Source organism: Cnephaeus nilssonii (assembly GCF_951640355.1).
Source record: "Cnephaeus nilssonii genome assembly, chromosome: 3".
Taxonomy (NCBI): domain Eukaryota; kingdom Metazoa; phylum Chordata; class Mammalia; order Chiroptera; family Vespertilionidae; genus Cnephaeus; species Cnephaeus nilssonii.
In genome coordinates, this window is record NC_137074.1 from 100,170,089 (window position 1) to 100,182,624 (window position 12,536).

The window sequence follows — 12,536 nt, forward strand, 5'->3', positions numbered from 1 at the left end:
CAGTTGTTATAGCTCATAAAACTGCTGAAAAAATATCGCTATATTTCTCTGCAGAATATTCCCTATAGCATATTTTATTTCCTCCATTCACTTTCTCCTTCTCTTACCACATCACTTAAAGGCTAAATCAGTCTAAAAAGAGCCCTCCCCTCTGCCCAACCATAACTACCTTCAAACTTGTATGGGCCTCTGATGTAACCAGGAACTGTGCCACATCAAAGAAACAACAAAGAGACCCTTCTGGCTCTCTGAGCAGCACCATGGCAGTGGGCAAGAACAAGCACCTTATGAAAGGCAACAAAAAGGGAGCCAAAAAGAAAGTGGTTGATCCATTTTCTAAGAAAGATTGGCATAATGTGAAAGCACCAGCTATGTTCAACATAAGAAATATTGAAAAAACACTAGTCACCAGAACTCAAGGAACCAAAATTGAATCTGCAGGATCATGTTTTTGAACTGAGCCTAGATGATGTACAGAATGATGGAGTTGCATTTAGAAAATTCAACCTAATTACTGAGCATGTTCAGGGCAAACACTGCCTGACTAATTTCCATGGCATGGATCTTACCTGTGACAAAATGTGCTCCATGGTCAAGAAGTGGAGACCATGACTGAAGCTCATGTTGATGTCAAGGCTACCGATGGTTATTTGCTTTGTCTATTCTGTGTTGATTTTACAACAATCAGATTCAGAAAACCTCTTATGCTCAGTATCACCAAATCCGGAAGAAGATGATGGAAATCATGACCCGAGAGGTGCAGACAAATGACTTGAAAGAAGTGGTCAATAAATTGATTCCAGACAGCATTGGAAAAGACATAGAAAAGGCTTGGAAATCTATTTATCTGCTCCATGCTGTCTTTGTTAGAAAAGTAAAAATGCTGAAGAAGCCCAAGTTTGAATTGGGAAAACTCATGGAGCTTCCTGGTGAAGGTAGCAGTTCTGGAAAAGCTACTGGGGATGAGACAGGTGCTAAAGTTGAACGAGCTGATGGATACGAGCCTCCAGTCCAAGAATCTGTTTAAAATTCAGAAATTTAATGGTGACAAAGAAAAAATCTTATTTGTGATATTTTATTTCTGATCATATAAAAATAACCTTACAGCTTGGTGAATTATGTTCTGAATTGATAATAATGTGAACTTTTCTGTCCTGTTATGTGGATTTTATCTATATACCTAAGTAGCTGAGAAATGATAGTGATTATTTTAAGCTGTAGTTATCTGAAGGTTTTAGAGATGGTTAATAAAATTTCTTTTTAAAAAAAGATACAACAAATAAATGAATCACATTCTAGCAGGCAGGACTTACTTTGATACTTATTTTGGGCCCTTCTATTTTACCTCACAGACCTACATGCTACCACACTTTGAAATATGTTTGTACACATGTAAATTTATCCCTATTGATGGATCAGTCACTTAATCTCAAAATATGGTATATGAGTGTTGTCTTGTTCCAGGATCAATGGTAGCAGTTTATAACATAAGGAAGAAACTATAGAGTAGCATCTAGCAGGTATTTGCCTCTGGCTTCTTATGGGACAAGACCCTCTGTGACTTTTGGCCCTGCTTTGAGCTTCTGAGCTCCCAAGGAAGCATCTTTGACCAAAAGCAAAACAAAAAGCAACAACAAACTTGCTAAATGTGAAGGAACTTTCTTGGGCTTGTTATTTCAGAATCCAAGAATCATTAGGACCTGAGGTAAACCCAGGGTTTACCACCTGGCAATTTTGTTCATTTGCTCCCAATTCATTGTCACTATTACATAAAAATGACCTAATCTACACAGGAAATAGACCTATCTGCTTCTTCTGTCATGAACTGTTCCAGGAAACCAGAGCCTCAGCCATTGGCTGGGCTACATAGTAATTTTTGGCATTCCTCCAAGGTCTATTCTTGCCACAAACTCATATTATAAATCATTTTCATTTTTTAACTCAAAATACATATATAAAAATTGTAAGTATGAGAACTGCATGTAGACACTAGAAATTTCTTAATAACCTCAATGTACAAAACCCATTTGCCCTCTCCCATGGCCTTAGGTGCTCTTTCCTTCTGAACAGGCATGCTCAGGGGAAATTGATGCGGGGGTGGGAGGAGATGAGGGCAAAGGTTGGTTTATAGTTGTTTGCACTGAAAATAATACAATAGGTAATAAATAATAATACAAAAATAAATTCTGTGTTGCACACACATACTCTCAACTGTAAACCTACGTTTACCCCACTCTGTATTTGAGAGTCAGATTTCCTGGACTTCGAAGGACTCCATATAGAATGCTGGAGGTATTGAGGAATATATTTTCCTGCTTTTGCCATCTGGTTTCTAAGAAGCTAGCAGATTCACTGGAGCTGTACTAAAGAAAACCAATCAGAGGAGAGAATTAGAGATCCCTGTGATATCATTGAGAAAAATAAAAAGTAACCTTTTCACTGACTTTATCATCTTCCTGCTGGGGTCTGCAAATTGCAATGAGTGGCACACGTGTGAAAGCTCTCCTTTAGTAGCTTCCCAACTCTATTTTGATTTAAGTCTCTTTTGTTCATTTTCAATCCCCAAAGACATAGGGACATCAGTCCTTCAACTGCCAGGAACTGGATTCAGAAAATGACCAGTGAGCTTGGAAGCAGATTTTCCCCAGAGCCTCCAGGTAGGAGTCCAGGCCAGCTGACACCTTGATATCAGGCTGTGTAAGGTGCCAGGCTGAGAGAACCTAGCTGAGCCACACTATGCCCAGATTCTGACTTCATGGACTCTGAGCTAATGAATGGGTATTGTTTAATCTGTTAAGTTTGTAGAGATTGTTATGGTAACAACAGCAAACAAATACTGGGTGTTGACTTAAAATGTTGTTACAGTCATCCCACATTTTGCAATGAACCTACTGTTTTTGACAGCAGAATTAAATGGTAATTTATTATTCAGAACATGAAGCCTTCACTAGTAAGGTTTGGTAATATTCAGAATAGCTGGGATATCCCTTTGGTTGTCTAAAGGCAATCACTACTTTAGTACATTTGTCTTGGGGGCACTCACTTTCCTTGTAGGCTAGACAGCAGCATCTAACATTCATATATCAATCTCTAGAGACTAGAAAGATGTACCTGACTCTTTTCTTTGTTCTCCTCCTTCAGAGAAATCTTTCTATGTAAAGGAAATTTAGTTCACAAAGTTCAGGAGAGAGCCGCAGGTAGCCCCATTGTTATATCTTAGTGGACTTAGTAGATTTATCGTCAAACTGCAGCACTAAAAGGAAAACAGTCTTTTAAATGTGACTTCTGGTTGATCTCTTCCCACCCACCCCTGACTTCCTTATCAGATTTGACAGTCTGTTCCATGCTCCTATGTCTCTGGACTTATTTTGTTCATCAGTTTATTGTGTTCTTTAGATTCCACATATGAGTGAAATCATGTGATACTTGTCTTCTTCTGACTGGCTTATTTCACTTAGCATAATAATAATTTCCAGGTCTCTCCAAGGGTAAGATCCTTCTTTCCTTCTTTCTCCTTCTCCTCCTCCTCCTTCTTCTTCTTCTTCTTCTTCTTCTTCTTCTTCTTCTTCTTCTTCTTCTTCTTCTTCTTCTTCTTCTTCTTCTAATATTTTATAGAAGGCATTGTCCTTTCTTTTTTTTTAATTTCTTTATTGATTAAGGTGCATAACCCATGGACACAGACAATAGTGTGATGAAGGTCTGGGGTGGGGGGCGGGGACGGGCTAGCAGAGGTCAATGGATAAAAAAAAGGGGTATCTGTAATACTTTCAATAATAAAGATAAACTTAAAAGAGAAAGAAAAATAAATGTGACTTCTGTTCAGCCATGTTTCACTTTGTGGTCATTGAATTCTTTCTATTAAGCAGGAAGGAGCTTCCTCATATGTTTATGGACACTGCACACATAGTGGAGGCCCCTTGCCCTTGAAGAAGTCAAGCTAACCTGGAGACTTGAAGCAAAGGTAACCAGTGCTATATTAGTTTGCTAGGGCTGCTATAACCAAGTACCACAGACTCGGTGATTTAAATAGGAATTTATTTACACAGAGTTCTGGAGACCAAAAGTCCAAGATCAAGATGTTGGCAAGATGGCCGAAGCCGGTTTGGCTCAGTGGATAGAGCGTCGGCCTGCGGACTGAAGGGTCCCAGGTTTGATTCCGGTCAAGGGCATGTGCCTTGGTTGCGGGCACATCCCCGGTGGGGGTTGTGCAGGAGGCAGCTGATCGATGTCTCTCTATCATCAATGTTTCTAACTCTCTATCCCTCTCTCTTCCTCTCTGTGGAAAATCAATAAAATGTGTTGAAAAAAAAATGTTGGCAAGATGTTGGCTTGTAGATGGCCATCACCTCCCAGTGTCTTCATATGGTCTCCCCTCTGTGTGTGTCTGTGTTCTAATCTCTTCTTACCAGAACATCAGTCCTATTGGATTAGCCACCGCCCCCAACAACGTCATTTAACCTTAATTACCATTTTAAAGTCCCTATTTCCAAATACAGTCACATTCTGAAGAACCAGGGATTATAACTTCAACAAATGAATTCTGGGTGGACAGAATTCAGTCCATATCAGGTGGCATTAAGTTACTTATGTCAGGAGTGTAGCCTCCTCTATGCATGGCTTCCGGTGGTCCTTCCAGGCCATGAATTACAAATTATCTCCCTTCTGTCATGGGGTTACAGAAAAGGTTTATCCCCCATGTTAGGCAAGAGATGATAATAGGTCTATCTGCAAAAATTGGGTGATAGTGAGTGACAAAGCCATGATAAAGCAATGCCTCCTCACAGAAAGCCCAGTGGCTTTATTGCATTGTACCATTAGTGCCAATTTACAGCAAAAAGCTTCTCAAGAAACCATATGTATTCTGTTAGTTACTAAGACATTCCAAAAATTAGAAAACCATTAGCATTTATCTATTCAACTGTTTATCTCTTATACTCCATGCTTCCTGAAAGATTCATACAATTGAGATTATAAATATTATTTAATTTTTTACATTTCTTTCTCTAAACATAACAGCTAATTATAATAATCCTTGACATTTATTGAGTCAAAATGTAGCATATGTTGTACTAAGTGGTTTACACACATTACCTCATTAAAGTCACACTAATCATATGAACTAAATACTATCATTATCCCAATATTACAGAAAGAGAACTGAGGTTTGTATATTTAATATCTTGCCAAAAGTCACACAACCATTATATAACAAAGCCAGATCTATAAATGTCTACCCAACTGCCTTTCTGATAGTGATTAGCTTCAAAATATAATAGGCAAAACTTTTATCATAGAATCAAGAAAAATGACATCATTATTCATGAGTTCCCATTTATAATGCTAAAAATATACTGACAAAAGGTAATTCACTAATTGCATTGCTATATAACATAAGCTCTGGCTGTTAACCACAAAATTATGGTGTTCCTGTGTATGAAACATCTTATAGGTCTTTAGAGGTGGAAAACTTCTTTTTACTTCAAACTAAATTATAAAATTATCTAGAAATAAAGCATTATATTCACATATCTAAAGCTAAATTAAAATAGAATAAAGTTACAGACAAATGACAAACCACTCTGGTACTTGGGTCAAAATCATTAAGATAATGGCTATTGCTGTCTACTTCTGAGACAATATTTTAAAAGATTGGGCATTTTCAAGAGAAAAAACATGAACATCAAGCACAGACCTACATAGAATGCAAACCTATTCCAGTTCTTTCCCAGGAATTAAAATTAAGCCATAATTCATGTTCAAAAAGATCTTGCTAGAAAAAGAAATCAATATTTGAATGACACTACAAATTTCTGTTGACCTATTTCAAGTAAATCATTACCACTTATTAGTAATATTTTTATCTAGCAATCTGTGCAGAACAACTGTTCTCTTTTCTTGTCAAGCCTTGAATTGAAACAAATCCCTCTGCAGATCCAGTGCCATAACCAGGAGACCTGCAGCTTTATTAAGAGCCTAGAGGTCTGCTGGAAGTGCCTCAATGGCTAGCCTCATCTCAAACTATGCAGTGGCACATCACTCTCTGCTGAATAAAAGTCTGGGGCCACAGCATAAAAACCCTTCAAAAAGGTGCAATAAAGATTCCAGATACAAAGATAATGCTGCAAAAAATTTTCACTAGTATGTCTGCACCAGAGGAAATAATAAAGAAAAATTTGGGGCACAGGAAAATTATACTGGATGGAGACTTGAATCTATACAAAGGAATGAAGAGCATCAAAATGGGAAATATATTAGTAAATATAAAAGAAAATTGTTCTCATCTTTAAGTTACTTAAAAGAATTGTCCCTTTGCTCTTTCTTCTTCCAGAAATAGCCACTTGTTATCATACAATGTCAACACATTCCTAAGACCTGATATTTAAGGTCAGAGTAAACAGATTTTTCCATATTGAGTTCCCAGATGCCACTAGCTGCTTTTAATTCCAACTAAGAGGAGACCGTCATCATTAATTACTTCTTCATTGCATAAACGACATGGTTGCCATGTTCCATTGTGATTTAACACATGGCAACTTCAATGGCTTAGTCAAAGCTTAGAGCCCCAAACTAGTCAACAATGGGAAGACCATCTTTGTCTTCCAGAAGATGGTCCCCATAGCAAATAGAATGGTGCTAGTACTGAACATGTTGTGCAATCCACTGGGCCTTGAGCCTACTTGAAGGGTGAAATCAAAAGGGTCATCATCTCTGCCCTTCCAATGTCCACATATTTTTGGAGTTCCCAACCTCCATACAGTTCTCTGAACCATTAGAAGTATGACAACAGCCTCAAAATTGTTAGCAATCCCCCCTGCACCACCACCTGCTTTGCCCTCCTGACAAAAGTCATCCAAGATGACTTTGACATCATGGATGCACCATAGTTCATGTCATCACTGACAGAAGACTGTGGATGGCCCATCTGGAAAACTGGCATGACAGCATGGGGTTACTCCAAACATTATTCTTGCACCTAATGAAGCTGCCAACATTGTGGGCAAGGTCACACCTAAGTTTACTAGGAAGTTCACTGGCATCGCTTTTTGTGTCCTCACCCCCAATGTGTTGGTCATTGATCTGACCTACCATCTGGAGAAAGAATGATGCCATCAAGAAGGTGGTAAAGCATGTATCAGAGAGCCTTCTCAAGGGTGCCCTAGGCTACACTGAGAACCAGCATGGCTCCTATGACTTTAACAATGACACCTACTCTTCTAACTTTGATGCTGAGGCTGCCATTGCCCTCAGTGACCACTTTGTCAAACTTATTTCCTGATATGATGATCAATTGGATTACAAAACAGGGTGGTATATATTATACTCCAGATGGCCTATAAGTAGTAAGAATTTACTGGAATACCAGTTTCAGCATTACCAAGGGAGGACGAGAGAGGTCTCCAGCTGTTGAGGAATCCATGCCCCAACACAGTCTTCTAACACACAGAATTTCCAAGCCTCAAACCAGTTTCCATCTCAGACTCCCTAAAGAAGGGGAATGGCTTAGAGAGCCCTACATTGTCACATACCATCAATATAGTATACTGTACTCCACACACACACAAAAATAATAATAATTAACTGTTCAAAGTAAAAATAAAAACAACACGCTGATATGGCAGGGTAATTGTGACACAAACAGCACCAGGAAGAGTAGGGAGGAATGGCAGTACTGTCAAAAAATAGAGAATCCATATAATATTATCTAAAAGTAAACAATTAATATTTGACAAAGGAGGCAAGATCATACAATGGAGTCAAAACAGCCTATTTAATAAATGGTGCTGGGAAATCTAGTCAGATACATGCAAAGAAATGAAACTAGATTACCAACTTACACCATACACAAAAATAAACTCAAAATGGTTAAAGGAATTAAACCCAAGACGGAAAACCACAAAAATCCTACAAGACTCCATAGGCAGCAAGATAGCAGACATATGTCGTAGCAATATCTTTACCGATACAGCTCCTAGGGCAATGGGACTACATCAAAATATAAAGCTTCTGCATAGAAAAGAAACCATCAACAAAACAACAAGAAAGCCCACTGCATGGGAGAACATATTTGACAATGATATTTCAGATAAGGGTTTAATCTCCAAAATTTACAGAAAACTCATACAACTTAACAAAAGGAAGATAAACAATCCAATCAAAAAATAGGCAAAGGACCTAAATAGACACTTTTCAAAAGAGGACATTCAGAAGGCTGAGAGACATATGAAAACATGCTCAAAGTCAATAATCATCCGAGAGATGCAAAGTTAAAAATGGAACTCCCATTTGACCCAGTAATCTTACTTCTAGGAATATATCCCAAGAAACCAGCAACACCAATCAGAAAGGATATAAGCACCCCTATGTTCATAGCAGCACAATTTACAATAGCTAAAATTTGGAAACAAACTAAATGCCCATCAGCAGATGAGTGGATTAAAAAACTATGGTACATCTACACAAAGGAATACTATGCCTCTATAAAAAAGAAGGAACTTTTAACATTTGCAACAACATAGATGGAACTGGAGAGCATTACGCTAAGTGAAATAAGCCAGTCAGAGAAAAATAAATATCAGATGACCTCACTCATATGTGGGATATAATGATCAACATAATTTGATGAACAAGAATAGATTCAGAGACAAATGGCAGGGGAAGGGGGGTTAGAGAGCAACCAAAGGACTTGTATGCATGCATATTAGCATAACCAATGGACACAGACACTGGGGCGGTGGGGGCTTGCCCAGGGTGGGAATGGCTGGGGGTAGGGGTGTCAAGCGGGAAAAAAGGAGCCATTTGTGAAACTTTAGACAATAACTAACTAAATAAATAAATAAATTTTAAAAACTTAATAAAAACTACTTGTAATGCTAAAAAAATAAATAAATAAATCCAAAGATGTTTATTTAAAAAAAGAAAGAAAAGAAATTGATGGCATTTTTATACATTAACTAGAGGCCCGGTGCATGAAATTCATGCACGGGGGTGGGGGGTCCCTCAGCCCAGCCTGCTCCCTCTCCAATCAGAGACCCCTCAGGGGATGTCCGACTGCCTCTCGCAATCCGGAACCACTGGTTGCTAACTTCTTGTCTGCCTGTCTGCCTGATTGCCTCTAACCACCTCTGCCTGCCTGCCTGATCACCCCTAACTGCTCCCCTGCTGGCCTTATCACCCCTAACCACCTCTGCCTTGCCCTGAACCTGGGACCCAGGATTCCCTCCTCTGGGACCTGGGCTTCCCTTCCTCTGGCCTGCCACAGGCACCCAGGACCTGGGCCGGCCTCGCCTGGGCCAGCCATAGCTGCAGGGGACTGTGGGTGGGCGGCTTCGCCCAGACTGCAGGTGCAGGCACCTGGGACCACAGGGCGGGTGGCTTGTCCCTCTCCCAGGCTGCAGGCACAGGTGTAGCTGCTGGTGCCTGGGACCATGGGGTGGGCGGCTTTTCCCTCTCCTGAACCGCAGCCCCAGCTGCTGGTGCCTGGAACCACAGGGCATGCGGCTTGTCCCTCTTCCAGGCCGCAGCCTGGCTGGTCCCCATTCCTCTCTCATAAGCTCCTTTGTGCCTGTCTGGTCCCCATATCTCTCTCCCCAGTGTTGAGTGTCTGAGCTGTTATGGTGTGATGGCATGAGGGCCTGACAGCCATTTGCATATTAGCTCTTTATTATATAGGATAATGAACTTTCCAAAAGAGAAACTAAAAAAAATCCCATTTACCATTGCAACAAATAGCAACAACAACAACAATAATAATAATAATCCTCTCTAATAAAATGGTAATATGCAAATTAACCACCACTCCGCTACATAAGCCACGCCCACCAACCAATCAGGGTGAGTATGCAAATTAACCCCAATCCAAGATGGCTACAGCCACAGAGAGCAAGGTTTCCCAGGTAACAGAGCAAGCCAAGCTTTCCATAGCCGTTGCAGGCCTAAGCCTCCACTCAAGCTACAAAGTTTCAATTATAGAAGGTAAACAAATTCAAACAAATGGCGGCAGAATGGAGCTTGAGAGAGCAGGGTTGCACACCCTGGCCGGGCTCTCCCGCTTAAGGCTACAAAGTTTCAATTGTAGAAGGTGAATTAACTGCCACCAAAATGGCTGCCGCCCCAGAAATGGCTGCCGCCCCAGGCTACAAAGTTTCAATTGTAGAAGGAAAATAAATTCCAGATACCAGGGCCTCCCCTTGGGTTGCCAGGGGGCATGGCCGGCCTGCAAACCACCACAGGCCCCTCGCTCAGGCCGCCCCACACCCCAAGGGAACCCCCACCCTTATCTGTGACACCCTTCAGGGCAAACCAGCTGGCCCCCACCTGTGCACCAGGCCTCTATCCTAGCTAATAAAAGAGTAATATACAGATTGATCATCACTGCAACACACAATATAGCTGCCCCCATGTGGTCAAAGATCCTGCCCCCATGTGGACACAAGATGGCCACTACAAGATGGCCAGCAGGAGAGGGCCGTTAGGAGGCACCCAGCCTGCAAGGGTGGGCAGTTGGGAGGCACCCGGCCTGCAAGGGAGGGCAGTTGTGAGGGACCAGGCTTGGAAGGGAGGGCAGTTGAAGGTGATCAACCCTGCAGGAGAGGGCAGTTAGGGGTGACCAGGCTGGCAGAGGAGGGAAGTTGGGGACAAACAGGCTGGCAGGGGAGCAGTTAAGCATCAACCAGGCTGGCAGCGGAGTGGTTAGGGGGTGATCAGGCTGGCAGGCAGAAGCGGTTAGGGGCAATCAGGAAGGCAGGCAGGCAAGCAGTTGGGAGCCAGCAGTCCTGGATTGTGAGAAGGATGTCCGACTGCCCGTTTAGGCCCGATCCTGGTGGGATCGGGCCTAAACGGGCAGTTGGACATCCCTCCAGGAGTCCCAGATTGGAGAGGGTACAGGCTGGGCTGAGGGACAACCCCCCGCCGTGCACGAATTTCGTGCACCGGGCTTCTAGTAATAATAATAATATATCTAGGAATCAAGTTAACCATGAGGTGAAAAAACCTGTACTTGGAACACCATAGAACATTGAAAAAAAGAAATAGAGGAAGACACAAAAAAAATGAAAACATATACCATGTTCATGAATTGGAAGAATTAACATCATTAAAATGTCTAAACTACCCAAGCAATCTATGGACTCAACACGATCCCCATTAAAATACAAATAACATATTTCACAGAACTAGAACAAATACTCTAAAAAGTTATATGGAACCATAAAAGACTCTAAATAGCTGCTAAAATCTTGAGAAAGCAGAACAAAGTTGGAGGGATCACAATACTGGATATCAAACTATACTACAAAGCCAACTATAACCAAATCAGCCTGGTACTGGCACAAGAACAGACATATAGACCAATGGATCATAGAAATCCTAGAAATTGACCCACACCATTATGATCAATTAATATTTGGCAAAGAAGGCAATAAATACAATGGAGATAGCCTCTTCAACAAATGGTGTTGGGGAAACTGGATGGATACATGCAAAAAGATAAAACTAGAACACCAACTTATCCCACACACAAGAAAAAACTCAGATAAAATACTTAAATGTAAGGCATGAAACCATAAAAATCTTAGAAGAAAACATAGGCAGTAAAATCTCAGACATCTTATGTAGCAGAATTTTTTCCAATACACCTCCTAGGGCAAAATAAATAAAGGAGAAAATAAATAAATGGAACCTCATCACAATAAAGAGCTTCTGCACAGTAAAAGAAACCACCATCAAAATGAAAAGGGAATCCACTGGATGAAAGAACATATTTGTCAATGATACATCTGATAAGTGGTTAATATCTAAAATATATAAAGCACTCATACAACTCAACAAAAGGAAGACAAATAATCCAATTAAAAAATAGGCAGAAGACCTGAATAGACATTTTTCCAAAGAGGACATACAAATGGCCAAGAGACTTATGAGAAAATGCTCAAAGTCACTAATCATCACAGAAATGCAAATTAAAACCACATTGAGATATCACCTCACGCCTGGCAGAATGGCTGTCGTCAACAAATCAACAAACGACAAGTGTTGGTGAGGATGTGGAGAAAAGGGAACCCTGGTACACTGCTGATGGGAATGCAGACTAGTGCAGCCACTATGGAAAACAGTATGGAGTTTCCTCAAAAAATTAAAAATGGAACTGCCATTTGACCCAGTAATCCCACTTCTAGGAATATATCCCAAGAAATCAGAAACACCAATCAGAAATAATAGATGTGCCCCTATATTTATAGCAGCGCAACTGACAATAGCTAAACAGCCTAAGTATGCATTAGCAAATGGATTAAAAACCTGTGTCACATCTACACAATGGAATACTACACCGCTGTAAAAAAGAAAGAACTCTTACCATTTGCAATATCATGGACAGACCTGGAGAGTATTATGCTAATTGAAATAAGCCAGTCAGAGAAAGGTAAGTATCACATGACCTCACTTATGGAGTATAACATAAACTGATGAATAAAAATAGACCCAGAGAACGGAGGGATTGTGGGGGGTAAGAGAACAACCAAAGAATTTATATACATAGA

The 12,536-nt window shown here is 40.5% G+C and overlaps 1 pseudogene across 1 annotated transcript; it reads left to right on the top strand.

The window, feature by feature from the left end:
- Positions 1 to 248: 248 nt before the first annotated feature.
- LOC307094535 (small ribosomal subunit protein eS1-like) lies at positions 249 to 1,027 on the top strand (annotated as a pseudogene). Its single transcript has one exon. The product of its transcript is annotated as a small ribosomal subunit protein eS1-like (transcript).
- The last annotated feature ends 11,509 nt before the right edge of the window (positions 1,028 to 12,536 follow it).